Raw genomic sequence first — 14823 nt, 5'->3', positions numbered from 1 at the left:
TATATGGAATTTAATTTATAAAATGGCTGAAAACTTGTCGTTATTCTGACAGTGACAGTTACAATATATTTATCTATTTAGTTATTAACAATTTAACCAATAAAATGGATTAAATTGATTAATTTTATTGTTCAAGCAATAGTCGAACATTCTACGAATCGAGAAATGCCTTCTCTCCTAATAAATGTTTGTTTGGTTGAGCTGGCAACCATGCGAATTGAACCGACTTGCCTTCGAGTCGCCAGTGCAATGCGCGCTTTCGAATAACAAAGTACGTCTTCAGAACGTTAAGAGAATATCTTTTGGAGTACACGAACCAAGAAGAGCGAGTGTTGAGTGAGTGTGTGTGGAAGCGCAGAGCCGGTCAAACTTAAACTTTTAAATTATTTTTATTTATTTTGTGTAACTATTTATTTGTTACGCGTTGTTAGTTTTTATGATTCTATACGAAACTTTTCGTTATTTTTGTATGTTGTGGTTGTTTTGTGAACTGTGGTTTTCGCTTACTTTGAAAAGGATACGCATGAATAGTAAGTGGAAATAGTTTGTTGCGGTAACGTTCAAACTTGAAAAATATCATATATCTCGATTTAAACCAAATAAAACTTACTTTTTAAAAGTATTAGTTGATACTTATAAATAATAATATTGAATAGGGACATTCCGTAATTCAAGATAGTCGACTTCCTGTTTCTTTCACGCTCATTGGCTCTACAGAAAACAATTACCATCAAGATATACACAAAAAAGGGCTCTGGATATTATCTTCGATAATAACGGATTTAAATTATATACGGTTTTCAAGTTTTCGAAATTGTGATTTTAAGGGAGCAGATTCATTGCTGATTTAATGGATTTTGTATGGCAAGAAAGCACCATTTTACAAAGCTTTCTTTGTACGAAAAATCTGTATATGAACCTAACAAAGCACAGAATTAAATAATGGATTTATGAGATACCGAATGTCACCTTAAATTTGTTGCTTAAAATTATGCAGATTTACTAAAGCTAAAATTATGTTCTGTGACAGAATTTTTTTAAAACATAATTAATGTATCCCAACAATCAATAACTGTCAATTAATTATTTCTTTTTTTTCCAATTTTCCATAAGAGCTTTCGATAGGGATGTATTGAATAAATTTGAACGTTCTAATAATTTGAATTTGATATAATTAAATAACTCAATTCACAAAGTTGCTTTTTAAAAACAATTTATTTAGCAAACTGAGGATTTAATAATTTGAAGTTACAATTAGTTAAACTAATCTGACTAGACGAATATCAAATTGAATGAACGAAGTTTTAGTTTTATAGACTTCTTTATAAAATAATTATAAAATTAGATATATTTATGGTTCATTATAGTCACAATAATTAAATAATAAATAATTAAAGACGATACCTTAATGGGGTTAAAATTGAATCTATAAAACTGGGAGAAAGTTTAAACACAGACAATTTATAGCAACGATAATTTAATGAGGCTAGAGTTCATAATAATTAATAAGTAATTGATGATGATGTGCCGCTGTGAAAAGAATTGTTTTGTATTACTTGTACGTGTAATGAAAAATATATAATTTACATCTGTTATTCTAGCTGGAAACGTTGAAAATATATAATTTCGTATCTCTTTAGCGAAATGTCGTCAAGTTGACAAAACCTTTTCATTCTTATACCAGTAAAATTATTTAAAATTCTACCAATGTTGAAACTAATTATTGGGTTGGCGACAAAGTAATTTAAGTTTTGTATTAAAAAATTTTAACAAAGGATAGTTTCTAATCAATTATATATCTTCCATTTTGCTTAATGACCTTTAGCCATCTTTCTTTCAGCTTCATGATTCCGAGCTTATAAAATTTCTGGTTCTTATCAGCCAAAAACTGAACCAAGTGCGATTAAAGATCATCGTCATTTGTGATTATTCAAAGAATTCTACAATCTTCTAAATAAATAATAATCAAATAGTGCTAAATCAGGGCTGTAAAGGGGATGTGGTATCACTCCCCAGTCAAGCTCCAATAGTTTCCAACGAATTACCAAAGATGTGTGACGCCTTGCATTATCATGGTGGAACACTAAACCTTTCCGGCCTTTTTTCCTTCATTGCTACATCCAATTTTATGAATTGTAGACAGTACATATCAGAATTGATCGTTTGGTATTTTGGAAGCAGCTTAAAAAACATAACATCTTCGTAATCTCACCAAACTGACAGCATGATATTGTTTTGTGGTTTTTCAGCTTTCGATGTGGTTTGTACTGGTTCATAGTGATTGCTCCATGAACTATGTTACTGTATAGACTCCATTTTATATCACCAGTGTGATGATACTTTCTTTCAATTCGTGAAGTACCCAAATAACAAGCTTCTTAACTAACTCAAATGTTTCTTAATTATTGTGTGCGATACGTGTAGCCTCTGTGCAACAATTATATGACGATCCTCTTCAATGAAGACTTTGATTTGGTCATCATCAACTTCAGTAGGCCCACCAGAACGTGCACTCTTTTAAGCAATCACGCACTACTTGCTTTTAAAGTTACGTCAATGCGACCAGTATCACGTGACAAACATATATATATATATATATATATATATATATATATATATATATATATATATATATATATATATATATATATATGGTAGAGAGAGCGTTGCTTTATTTTTTAACGCTTATTAAAGCGTTTTCGTAATGGGAATGTGGTAAATTTAAACACCGAAGTGTACTAATTCCAATATATTCCGAGCTTTGATATGGCATAAATTTTGTAATATCTTTTAAAAAAACATTAGATTCATCAACTTCAAAATTATATATTCAAATTGAAGCTTGATAGAAATATTTTTTCTGGGTGCAATTTTTTTGAGACTAGTACAATTTTTTCCAAAACATGTGATGAATGTGATGAGTTTTTTTTTCAGAATATCACCTTTTTTAAACAATGTACCTAATGTGTCAATTTGATGTTTTTTTTAAAGATATTAAAAAATTTGTGACGCCGCAATTCTTAACTAATCGATTCTTGATTATTCTAATTAAAGTTAATTACGAAATTTATTTTTTGTATACAATATTCCACGACATAAACATTTCATGGTTCATTACGAAAACGTTCAAACCAATATACTGACGGGCATGTTATGAAAATAAAATTCAAGATATAGTCGGTCAATTCCAGGAAAATTTAACCCAGGTCAAGTTGCCGAGAGGCTTGGGAATATTCCGTAGGTGGTAACGACGTTAACACAGGGTACAGACATATTTTTGAAAAGTCATCAGATTCTTTATTCGTTTCGTGTAAATATAATGGTGACTTTTCGGAGTAAAAACTTTTTTCGTATATTTTCCATAGAACTTTACGGAAAATCGATGGTTGTTGTTGGGAGTATTTAATCGTAGCGTAAAAGTGAAAGAACATGATTTTTCAATTTACTTGTATAATTATATAAAAAGTATTTAAAACATCCGTAAAAAGTACCAAGTAAAACGAGACTTTCGAAGATAGTAAGGTCTTTCTTGCCTGAGTGCACAATAATACATCAGCATCACATTTTCTGTTCTTTTCTTTAATATTTGCTTCGGCCACGCTTTTTTTACCTTTCGTCTATTAAATGCCATGTTTATTACATCTAAATAGTAGTTTGTCAAATTGAAATGCGTCATTTACAAAAAATATAGATATAAATGAGAAAGTAGGGCGTATGAAAAAAAACACGACCTTCTGATAACAAAAAATATTTCAATGTGGTTGAATCTGGTGAATAGGATGCTTGAAGTATCAAATCAAACTTAAATTCATTAATTTTGGCCACTTCAATAACGAATGTGTTTGCTGTTGCATTGTCCTGATGAAACAAAATTTTCTTCTTAGCCAAATGCTTAGCTTGATTTCGTTTGATATTTAAGAGCAATAAATACTCCTCGGAGCTCAATCCAGAAAATATGGTGTATAAAGAAACAATATATGTCCTTATTTTTGACGAAAAGACTGTACATGTTTTGTTTTGCTTTGGACCTGTGCAAAAGTTTTTCTTCTCGCGCGATCTAACTTGCAACAACGTACAACGAAACTCGATTATCCGGCGCTCAGTTATACGGATCCACGATTATCCGGCGCTCAGTTATACGGATCCACGATTATCCGGCCCTCAGTTATACGGATTCGCGATTAACCTGACTATCAACTGCGACCAATTAAATAATTAAGTAATATTGAAACAATTTACAAAATGTTTAACATACATACTAAAAGTTATATTTATGCAAGCACGAACGAGTCGGAACAGAGTACTTATTCGGGAAAATGAAAATTCAATAATCAATACCGATGATTCTATTTTGGAGGATATGATTGAGTTAATGTTAAAAATACAAATATACCAGGATTGTGATGATGATGATATCACAGAATGGGTCACTTGTTATAGTAATGATTAAGGCTTTCAGATTATGTCTAGACGTGGAAAATGATGTAGGACCATCTCATGATGAAGCACTTTGCAAACAGTTCTCAAATGGTTGAAAAACAAACAGATAACTTATTTATATCACAAAACCTGCTTTTCTTCATACATTCGAATCGTTAACGAGTTTCCATTGTAATTTTTTTTAAAGAATAGTTGAGATATATGTGAAAATGATAATTTAAAACACACTAATAAGAATATAGGAAATTTTGTTTTAGTTCTTCGACTTCTTCGTGAAATGATTGTGGTTTCAAGGACGCCCTGTCGTGTCGTAGAGTATAGACCGCGTAACAGTTATTTCTGATTATTTAATTTGATTTATTGTATAACTAGTAATCTTTCTTATCGACTATAACAATACTTTTTGATTTATTTGATAAAACTGTGAGATAAAATTTTATTAAATAATAATAATCGTGCGATCCAAATATTTATGGAAGAAATACTTTCAATATTAATAGAAAGTTATACAAAGAGCAAATAGACCGGATAACATTTATTTTCCATTAACATGGATGACATATTTAGGTCAAACTCGTTGTATACTTTTGAGTTTATTCCAACTTTGTCGGACTTATTTTAAGTTGACTGGTAAACAAGACAATAAAACGTTGAAGTAGTTTTTGTTGTGTGTGTGTGTGTGTGACAAAACTCAACCGTTGTAATAAAACAATTTGTTGCTTTATTGTTATTGTAAGGGTAACGGGAATAGTTGTATAACAGTTTGATAAATACGAGGTTTGGTCAAAAAACATGGAGAATTAATTACTTTGCATCTACTTCATGTATGCTACATCATTATGTCACAATATGCTTGAACCCATCAATTTCCTACTATAGTGACATCGTATTTGCTGTGAAACGTCTGTCTTCCCAGGAGAATTTTTACCTGTTTTAGCTCCTGTAGATAGTCCTAATAATTATTTTTGTTCTTATTTATCGTATTTTCCAATTATTCTTCTGTAACTAATGGAAATGTTCAAAATTGAGAAGTGCTAAATAAGCCAACGACCTTCTTCTTTATCACGACAACGCGGCTGGGGTTTGGACTTTCTTTCGATGGGTTTTGCGTTCTACATGGGTATAAAAATGGACGTGATGAGGTGAAGCTTCGTCTTTAGCTTTTGATTGGATTTTCTTTTTATGAATCCTTCACGAGGTGGATCTTGAACGTCAGTTCTTGGTTTTGGAATGCCTTTTGCTGTTTTTGAAAAACACTTTGGATTTGAATGAAAATAGACTAGCAATTGCCCATTTTGTTTGTTACATATATCGCTCTGTTGATAGAAAAGTGACACAGGTCAAAATTCATCATATTCCAGATAATTAATTGAACCTAAAATCATAACAGATTAAAGGGCCGTTTGTTCATTTTAGTGGTCAAACTTTTTCTTTTATAGAAAAGGGATAGTTGTGATTTTAATCCCATGAGAAAACGTCGTATTTGTGAAAATTTTATCGAAAAACGTCTTTTATAAAACGCCACTTTTAGGATTGTGGATTGTGTCATGTTTCTATATAAATTCTATATATATATATATATATATATATATATATACTTATATATATATATATATATATATATATATATATATATATATATATATATATTAATTTTTTGATAACCTACGACAGGTGGTAACCTCCATTTATAATTTGTACACAATCGTTCTATGAATTTAACTGAATTTTTTGTATATTTTTACATTAGGGTTAAGATTTTCTTAAAATTATCAACTAAAACAGTTTTTATTATAATTATACATAAATTTAAAAAAAACTACGTCAAGCAATGAGTAGTTTTTATGAAAAAGTGTCACAACTCGAATAAATCTAACATTTTCCTTTTATTTAGTGTGTTTAATATTTCAATTAAACATTAAACCATATGAAATAATGTATTATTACTTAAAGTTATAATATGAAAAAGTGTTGGATGAAATATTTTTTATACCTTGAAGATGCTGTTTTTAATTTCGAATTCTTAACCGCCCTACTGAACATATACTAATTTTGACTTGTGTCAGTTTTCTACCAAGCGATATATCATCTCATTTCCAAGCCTTTGTTCTTAACACCTGGTTGAAAGAATTGATAGAATGGTTAAATAAATCCGCAGATTCGCCATTTTTGTCCACGGAATTTCCAGAAGTTTCAAGGTCTCTTTTGGTATTGGCGGCAACTTTCTTTGAAGAGGGTATTGACAAGCTTGTCCACAGATATGACAAATGTCTCAATCTCTTCGGCGGTGACCAATCCTTTGGTAATAAAGTTATTGTTTTAATATGAACTTGTCTTTTATCTCGTAATTTGAATGTACATTTTATTGATCTAACTAACGGTTATTTTTTTAGGGTTAATAAACAGACTACGTTCGTTATGTGTACATTTTAAAAAGTTATTATCCATATCCAGACATACTTTTGTGCATGAAATAAATATCAAATAAAGGAAAGGTGTGTATACGTTTGTGTGTGGATTATGTGAATTATTTCATTCTATTTGTACGAACAAATACTTGTAGAATGAAACAGCCCATTATCATTTATGATTTATTGTCTCTTTGTGACACTCAGTAGGTGTTACGTCTCGATAGAAACGAAAAAAAAATGAGGAAACCGTACCGAATAAATAACTAATATTTTACATTTTTTAACAACGTGTTGACAAACTCAATTTCGATTGCAAGCAGGTGTCCTGATAATTTAACCCTATCTCCCTTAAATCCTTCTCGATTCAATTATTAATCTGTTCTTTGGAATTCGATCTAAGTTACAACAACTGTTAAAGTGTGTTAATTAATATTAAACCTTGAATAGAAAAATTAAATGAAAAATATTGTCCCTTTCGTACTCTTTTAGTAGTGGCCGCTTGGTTTGAGGAAAATTCCTTCTTATAACTTTGATTTCAACAAAAATCAAATTTTTAAGCTGAAAAATTTTGAGAATATTTTGAAAATTTCATTAATGAATGATGTACGTGGTAATGTCAAAGAGAAGAAGTTACAGTCGATTTCGGGTAGAACCGGATGTTGACATTTGAAAATATTTTAATTGAAAATATCATATCCAAAAATCCAAACGTAGAAATTTTCATGATTCTACTATAATTATTTTGCCATATATACAGATAGTTTTAACTCGTCGTGGGACACCCTGTATACATTATAGATATTCTGCAAGTTCATCGAGCATACAAAAACCCTTGGACATGTAATTTCATTATCAACAGATACTTTCGATTCATTTATCTTATTGCGGAATAGCTTTTAAATTAAATTCTTCTGTATAACTGAAACGGTCTCTGCGCGGTTTCAGCCAACTGAAAACTTTTTTTCATCAATGTGAGAAGGTGTGATGATTATAATCAAATTATTGATATGTCCTCTGTCGACAAAAAAAATTTCTTGTACTTATAGCATGAATGAAAAACTAAAAAACTGAAATACGACCAGATATTTAATAACAGTTACATTTAGAACAGTTAGAAAAAATATATTAAATTAATGACTTTTTTAGAAATCAAATACATAAACCTATTTCCACTAATCTAAAATCTTTTGTTACAAATTTAATACCTCTTTTGTACTATATAATATAGTTGAAAGGTATTTTTCTTGCACACCCGGTACATTGTATTACCAACTACACTTGTTGATCTTAAAAATTTCCAAGATACTATCATACAATATGAATTTAGGACACATTGTTCATTGTAAGTTTTCAACTAGACCACCACGTATCCTATTGACCCTTCAATAATGGCGTTCGTTGCATCAAACAATGCCGTATATATTAATTTATGTAAATAAGACATTAATTCCAGATTGTTTACAGTCGCAAGCAACTGTCACATGCACAGCATAACCCGCAATATAAACTAGTGTCAATTGTTTTCAATGTTATATAGCTTTAGACCAGCGGCGGTGCGAATGATCATTTCGATGAGACATCAGTATTTAACGATTGAAAAAAAATTCTAAAATATAATGGTTAGAAATATAGTTTGTAATTTTATTCATAATTCACACGATAAGCTGAATTTTATTTATATTTTACACGAAAATAGTGTCGAATTTAATTTTTATAAATCCAATTCATTTCTGTCACGTCAATGGTCATCTAGATTAGTGAATACCAGTATTTTATAGCCCAGATGGTCAGCATAACGTGCTCGAGTCTCAAGGAACCGATATAGTTTTATTTTACCTTTTTCTCTACTTCTTTTTGGCCTTTTCACGTGTGGTCTGACAGCAAATGGACACTGGTATACTATTCAACGTATTCTATATTCGGTATTTACCTTTCGGTTTTAGCGTTTTTCACGCGCATACCGCTAAAAGTGGTATTCCAATTATAGTTCAGGAGATAAAAAGTAATTTGTTCCAGTGATTGATTACACAGAATAATTTATTTATATATTTCATCCATTATTTCGACAAATATGTGATAAAATACGTGGTAATGATATTCGAATATTCATTGACTTACGAGGATGATCCCAGAAGTAACTAACCTGACCTAGAGATGACGGTAGTTGCTTGACAAGTACCACAGTAATATAAATCATCTGTTTGAAGTTTGAAGCCGCCACGTTGTTTTTGGCAGCGTTTTCAGGGAATTTGTAATCATGGAAAAATTGGTCGTACGATCTGCAAGGACCAGCATCGCAACGGTCGTTAGGACTCCAGGACGAAAATCCATGAATTAGTACTGGATAGTCGTGGATTTGAAGTGCGCGAGCTAGCAGACATAGTAGGAAATTCAAAAAGTGCAGTACATCGCATATTAACTTAAAATTTGGACTAGAGAAAGCTGTGGGCAAGATGGATGCCTTGTTCGTTCACAATGGAACAAAAACAGTGTCGTGAAGATGTTTCCATCGAGTTTTTTTAAGCTAGGAACTTCCGGTACCATCCTCGCATTTGAGAAAAAATGTTGCTTATTTCAATTCAATAATTTGAGTTGATGATGTTCGTATCAATTTTTATTATTTTTATTATCTACCAAAGAACCAAAAGATGTAAGATGTTGATAATATGGTAAAAAGAAACTGTAGGACTACTTGTTATCTTTGGGAACTAATGATGAATCAAGTGAAAATGACAACGACTTATTAATAATGAATATCAATGTGATAAGCAAGTTGTTAATCATTTACACCAATAAATTATTTAATGATCCGCTTCTGATTATAGATTTCGAAGTTTAAGCCTCATTTATATTTTATGGTTATATTGTGTACGCAAAAATTTACAGATTTTTAAAGAGGTGGTTCAGCTAAAATACCATATAAATGGGTATATCCCAAGGAGCATTCCGTAAACTCGTTGAACCAGGTCATCTGAAACGACAGATTCGCGTCCCTGGCCCCCTTCATTATGCACATTATTACGGCCATCTTTAAACTTTCGACACCATTCACGCACAACACCATTACTCAAGTTTTCCCCATACACACGAATCATTCTCCGATGGATTTCGGCCTATAGAAACTTCGCAATTCGCGCTTGGCGGGAGCATCAATAATTGCGGACATGCTTACGTGGCTATAGCACAATGCCGACTGACGCCTTAATGTCGCTTTCTACTGCCTGCGTAGTGTCTGCACGGAGCGATCGGAGGTTGAAAAAAAAACGGCCCTCGTAAAATAAAATAATTCCATACAATTATATTGATATTTAAGATAGACTTACCATATTATAATTTCATATTATTCCCTGGTCTATTTTTTTTCAACTCGCGTAAGTATATAACAATTAAATGTAAAAAAATCAACTACCACTTCATCCAAACATCATTACAGACTGAAAAACATATTAAAGTCTAACTATTGGTAATTCAGCTGCAAGTGTAGTTTCTCTCTAGTCAGTACAATTTAATTGTCGCCGATACTGGTATGTCCAACACGTTCATACTAATGAGTCACGTGGTACCTTTATATTGGAAACGAAACGAGTTTCTTTGAAAATAGTTTGTTCAGTTCAGAAGTTGTATTGTCATGATTCGACGATTCGTTGTAGAGAAAGACAGCTGCGCACTGCCATATTTTTCACTATTATGTTATCGTTGATATGCAGTAAATTGGACTAAATTTTGATTCAAAGAACACGGATCTTAATTGCGACGCGTACGTGTAAAACAGCGTAAAAATTCAATTAAATTTCCTTTTCATCATTCTATTTCCTTTCCCTAGACTTCATTCGATCATCACTTTTAACGTTTGTTAAGATTCAGTGAGAGCGTGTTGATATACAGAAACCTCGATATTTATTTTGCCCAGGAAAGCATTCATTTGTTAAAATTAATGATGCCCGTTGAAATCCGGTATATATATATATATATATATATATATATATATATATATATATTATATATATATATATATATATATATATATATATATATATATATATATATATATATATATATATATATATATATATATATATATATATATATATATATATGTCTAGAAACGCGCAAACATACATACACGTTCCCTGCACGCGTCGTGGTTCTATGGGTAACTTGAAAAGCAGAATGTATGTGAAAAATGCACAAATTAATCCCACAATATTTTTATCTTATTCTTGATTTTATTAACTGATTCTCTATCTTTAACTAACAAGAGTTTTGAAATTTATAACCGCCCTAAATATTGAAATATTACAGGATGTGTCCAGGAACCGAAAGGAATGAAAAATAGCGAAAACAAACGATAAACTCTAAAGAAAACAAAAATAGAAAATCAGGAGTGATCCAAAGGATTTTGAAACATCAAAAGCGATAGCCATAATCCAAAGGATTGAAAGGCTTGATGATGATGAAGATGATATTAATATATGTGAGACTCAACTGGACCGGGCATATAATGAGAAAAAACCAACTGAAATGATAAAAAAATAACGCAATCGAACCCCATTGTGGCCAAGGAGAAGAGGCAGGTCGAGAAAGACTTGGAGAGACAAAATAGAAAAGGACATAAGAGAACTGGAGGGCAAAATTCCAGAACCGAAAGGAATGAAAAATAGCGAAAACAAACGATAAACTCTAAAGAAAACCAAAATAGAAAACTAGGAGTAATCCACCATAATCCAAAGGATTGAAAAGATTGATGATGATATTAATATATGTGAGACTTAACTGGACTGGGCATATAATGAGAAAAAACCAACTAAAATGATCAAAAGATTAACACAATCGAATCCCATTGTAGCCAAGGAGAAGAGGCAGGCCGAGAAAAACTTGGAGAGACAAAATAGAAAACGATATAAGAGCACTCAATATAGAAAACTGGAGAGCAAAATGCCGGAACCGAAAAGATGGAAACCAATAACAAACAAAAGCAGCCAAAACAACCGACAAACTATAAAGAAAATAAAAATTAGAAAATGAGGAGTAATCTACTTCAAAAAAAAAGGATTTAAAGTGCCAAAAGCGCCCTCAATCCACAGAATTGAAAGGCTTGATGATGATGTTATGTTACAAGTGTTTGCATAGATTGACAATCATTTCTTGCTAGTTCCGCTATGTGCTTTTCAAACGTAAATAAACGAAGACATTCTTATTCTTATAACAGATGCATAATTATGATTTTTCTTTCATGTTAGTAAATTAACCTCGTCATACGACAAAATTCCTGTCGTCGTTTTAATTGCCCGAGGTGTGGAAGGCGTCTACTTAATTGATATTTGCGTGTTGTACGCGTTTCTTTTTTGATTATGAGATATACATAATGATAAACGAAAGCTAATTATTTGGAATCAAATTTAAAAAAACTTGAACCCGATTTGAATGCATCAACCGCTTCTTCAGAAGAAATCATTTGGTTTCAAACAAGGAGTATACGGTGGATGATCCATCAATTCGATGTTTTAACTGTTCAAAAACGTTCTTATTTGAACTGATGTGTGGGAGTTCGCATTGTCGTCGTGGAGAATTGCTCTGGGGTCATGTGCAATTTGCTTCGAAGTTTTAGAGCGCGAACAACTTTTGTTGAATTTAGTTAGTCTTGAAAGACTCATACAGTTGATTGGTTAGATCCATGATTCATCACCTGTTACGATCTCATACACGTCTTTTGAAGCACAGCCATTGAGTTTGTTCATCATTTCTTTGCACCAATCGACACGATTTTTTGTTTGAGCGATTGTCAAATTATGCGGTATCCAACTTTAACAAATCTTTTTGGTAGCCAAATATTCATGTAATATTAAATGTATGCAAGTAAAATTAATGCCCAATTATGCCTCAATCTCACTGTATGTCACATGACGATCTTGCATAATCAGTTTACGTACAACAGCCGATTTTGGACGATTTTTAGGAAATTCATCATGTAGCGAAGTGCGACCACGATTTAATTCGGAAAACCAGCAAAACACGATAGCTCGAGATGGTGCTTGATCACCAAAAGTCGAAGAGAGTTGATGTTGGTGTGATCCATTTCGAAAGTTATATTTTTTGACCAAGATGAATATTTTTAGTGTCTATAAACAACTCAACATTTGTATAACAAACACGTTCTGAGTATATTCACCATAAAAAAATCAAACTTTTAATTCAAAAGTACTAAAAAGTTTGAACTACCTTCCATGTGCTTACAGATAATTTCAAAGAATCAAATTACTATTCCTAAAAATATTATTAAACTATTATTTTTTAATCTATCTATAGTCTAAAATATATTTTTCATATCATCCTGTGTTTCCCAAACATTTGTTTCTTAACTAAATATTTTAATTTTGTCCTGCATCATATGAAATTGATAAACTGCCTTTTCCCATTGAATAAATTTCTATTTCTTAATCTAAAAGCTACATCTACAGTTAACTAGGCAATTATTTATCATGATATCTAGAATTCAAATCGTCTATCGAATCACACGTTTTCACTCAAAATCAATCTGAATATTGGAATGCGTGCACCGAGCGCACAGATTTATATATTATATATACCTAACCAAAAATGCGCTCATTCTAAGAAAACATAATTTTTTTATCAATTTTTGGTCAATATTTTATATAATATTGAACATTTGCTCATTTTGGAAAATATTAGAGTTTGCAGACGGTTTTTCGTTTTGTCTTAATGATAATTATTCAAAAGTTCTTAAGTTTGTCCATCTCTAGGACTCACTTGGGCAGATCAAATTTTTTTGTGCGCTCTTCGAACGATCTTTCGGATTCGACACTGGTAATGTGCGCTCTTTGTGATTGTAAATGTGTCCGGGAAATGATGATCGATTATAAAGTGTCCAAGAAATTCTCTGTTTTATTTAAAAAGTCGTGGAAACTATAAAATAAAGAAAAAAACTTCCGGCAAACGAAAATACTTGAAATAAGAAATTTGATTCTAATTCTCGCGCAATAAAAATAAGTCTTAGAGCGACCACAAGGTCACTTTTGTACAACGATAAAATATTTTGAAAATTGTATGAAGATTTAGTCATGGAATTATTTAAAAATGTTTGGAAAGTGATTGTAATTATTGAAAATGTGTCCGTGAAATGATGATCGATTACAAAGTGTCCAAGAAATTCTCTGTTTTATTTAAAAAGTCGCGGAAACTTTAATAATAAAAAAAATCAGGCAAACGAAAATACATGAAATAAGAAATTTATTCTAATTATTGCGCAATAAAAATAAGTTTTAGAGTCATAAGTTTACGTTTTTACAACGATAAAATATTTTGAAAATAGTTTGATGATTTAGTCAATTTCCATCCAGTTAATGTTAGTTAAGAATATATAAAACTATTTAAAACTTGTATTGCACAAATGAAGTTTAAAATAATCCTACCCTGTTGCATACACCCGAATCATCCCGTGCAGTTTCTAATAAGACCCTTGAGCTCAGTGGGCTCAACGCCAACAAAGGCACGTTGATAAATAATATATGGGGTGGTCTATTGTGGCAGTAAATGCAGGATAAACTGACATTCTATGAAGGATATTTACACAAAACTGGACAGGCATATAGTGGGGTTTTGACTCAAGATTTTCGGATGTTTTTAAACGACTTCATAGCCGCGCAAACGAGGGGACAAAGCTATTGGTGAAATATCTGGGAATATTATCTAATATGTTATTTATTAAACGAAAACATAGATTAAAATATGCGTTATGAAATTGATAAATGGAATACGCTTAATTTTTTCTATCGGTTGAATGGAATCATCAATGAATATTGTGATAAAAGTCGCCGAAAAATGTTGAACACACACTGTTGACGGTATAGTTTATCCAATATAAATTGCAGAAGACAATTATACGAGGAACAATCAATAAACACGCATGAATTAATAAATGAAATTGTGTTAATCGACGAAGCTCATTTCTGGT

The 14823-nt window shown here is 31.4% G+C and overlaps 1 protein-coding gene across 2 annotated transcripts in view; it reads left to right on the top strand.

Moving 5' to 3' along the window:
- The first annotated feature begins 243 nt into the window (after positions 1-243).
- LOC130442494 (rho guanine nucleotide exchange factor 10) overlaps positions 244-14823 on the top strand; it is a 134949-nt gene continuing 120369 nt past the window's right edge. For both annotated transcript variants that reach the window (XM_056776650.1, XM_056776651.1), the window contains exon 1: positions 244-530. The gene's annotated coding sequence lies outside the window, so the exon portion shown is untranslated. The remainder of the gene's footprint in view (positions 531-14823) is intronic.

Source organism: Diorhabda sublineata, chromosome 4 (assembly GCF_026230105.1).
Source record: "Diorhabda sublineata isolate icDioSubl1.1 chromosome 4, icDioSubl1.1, whole genome shotgun sequence".
Lineage (NCBI taxonomy): Eukaryota > Metazoa > Arthropoda > Insecta > Coleoptera > Chrysomelidae > Diorhabda > Diorhabda sublineata.
The sequence above is the reverse complement of the archived record's forward strand: the minus strand, read 5'-3'. Positions and strand labels throughout refer to the sequence as shown.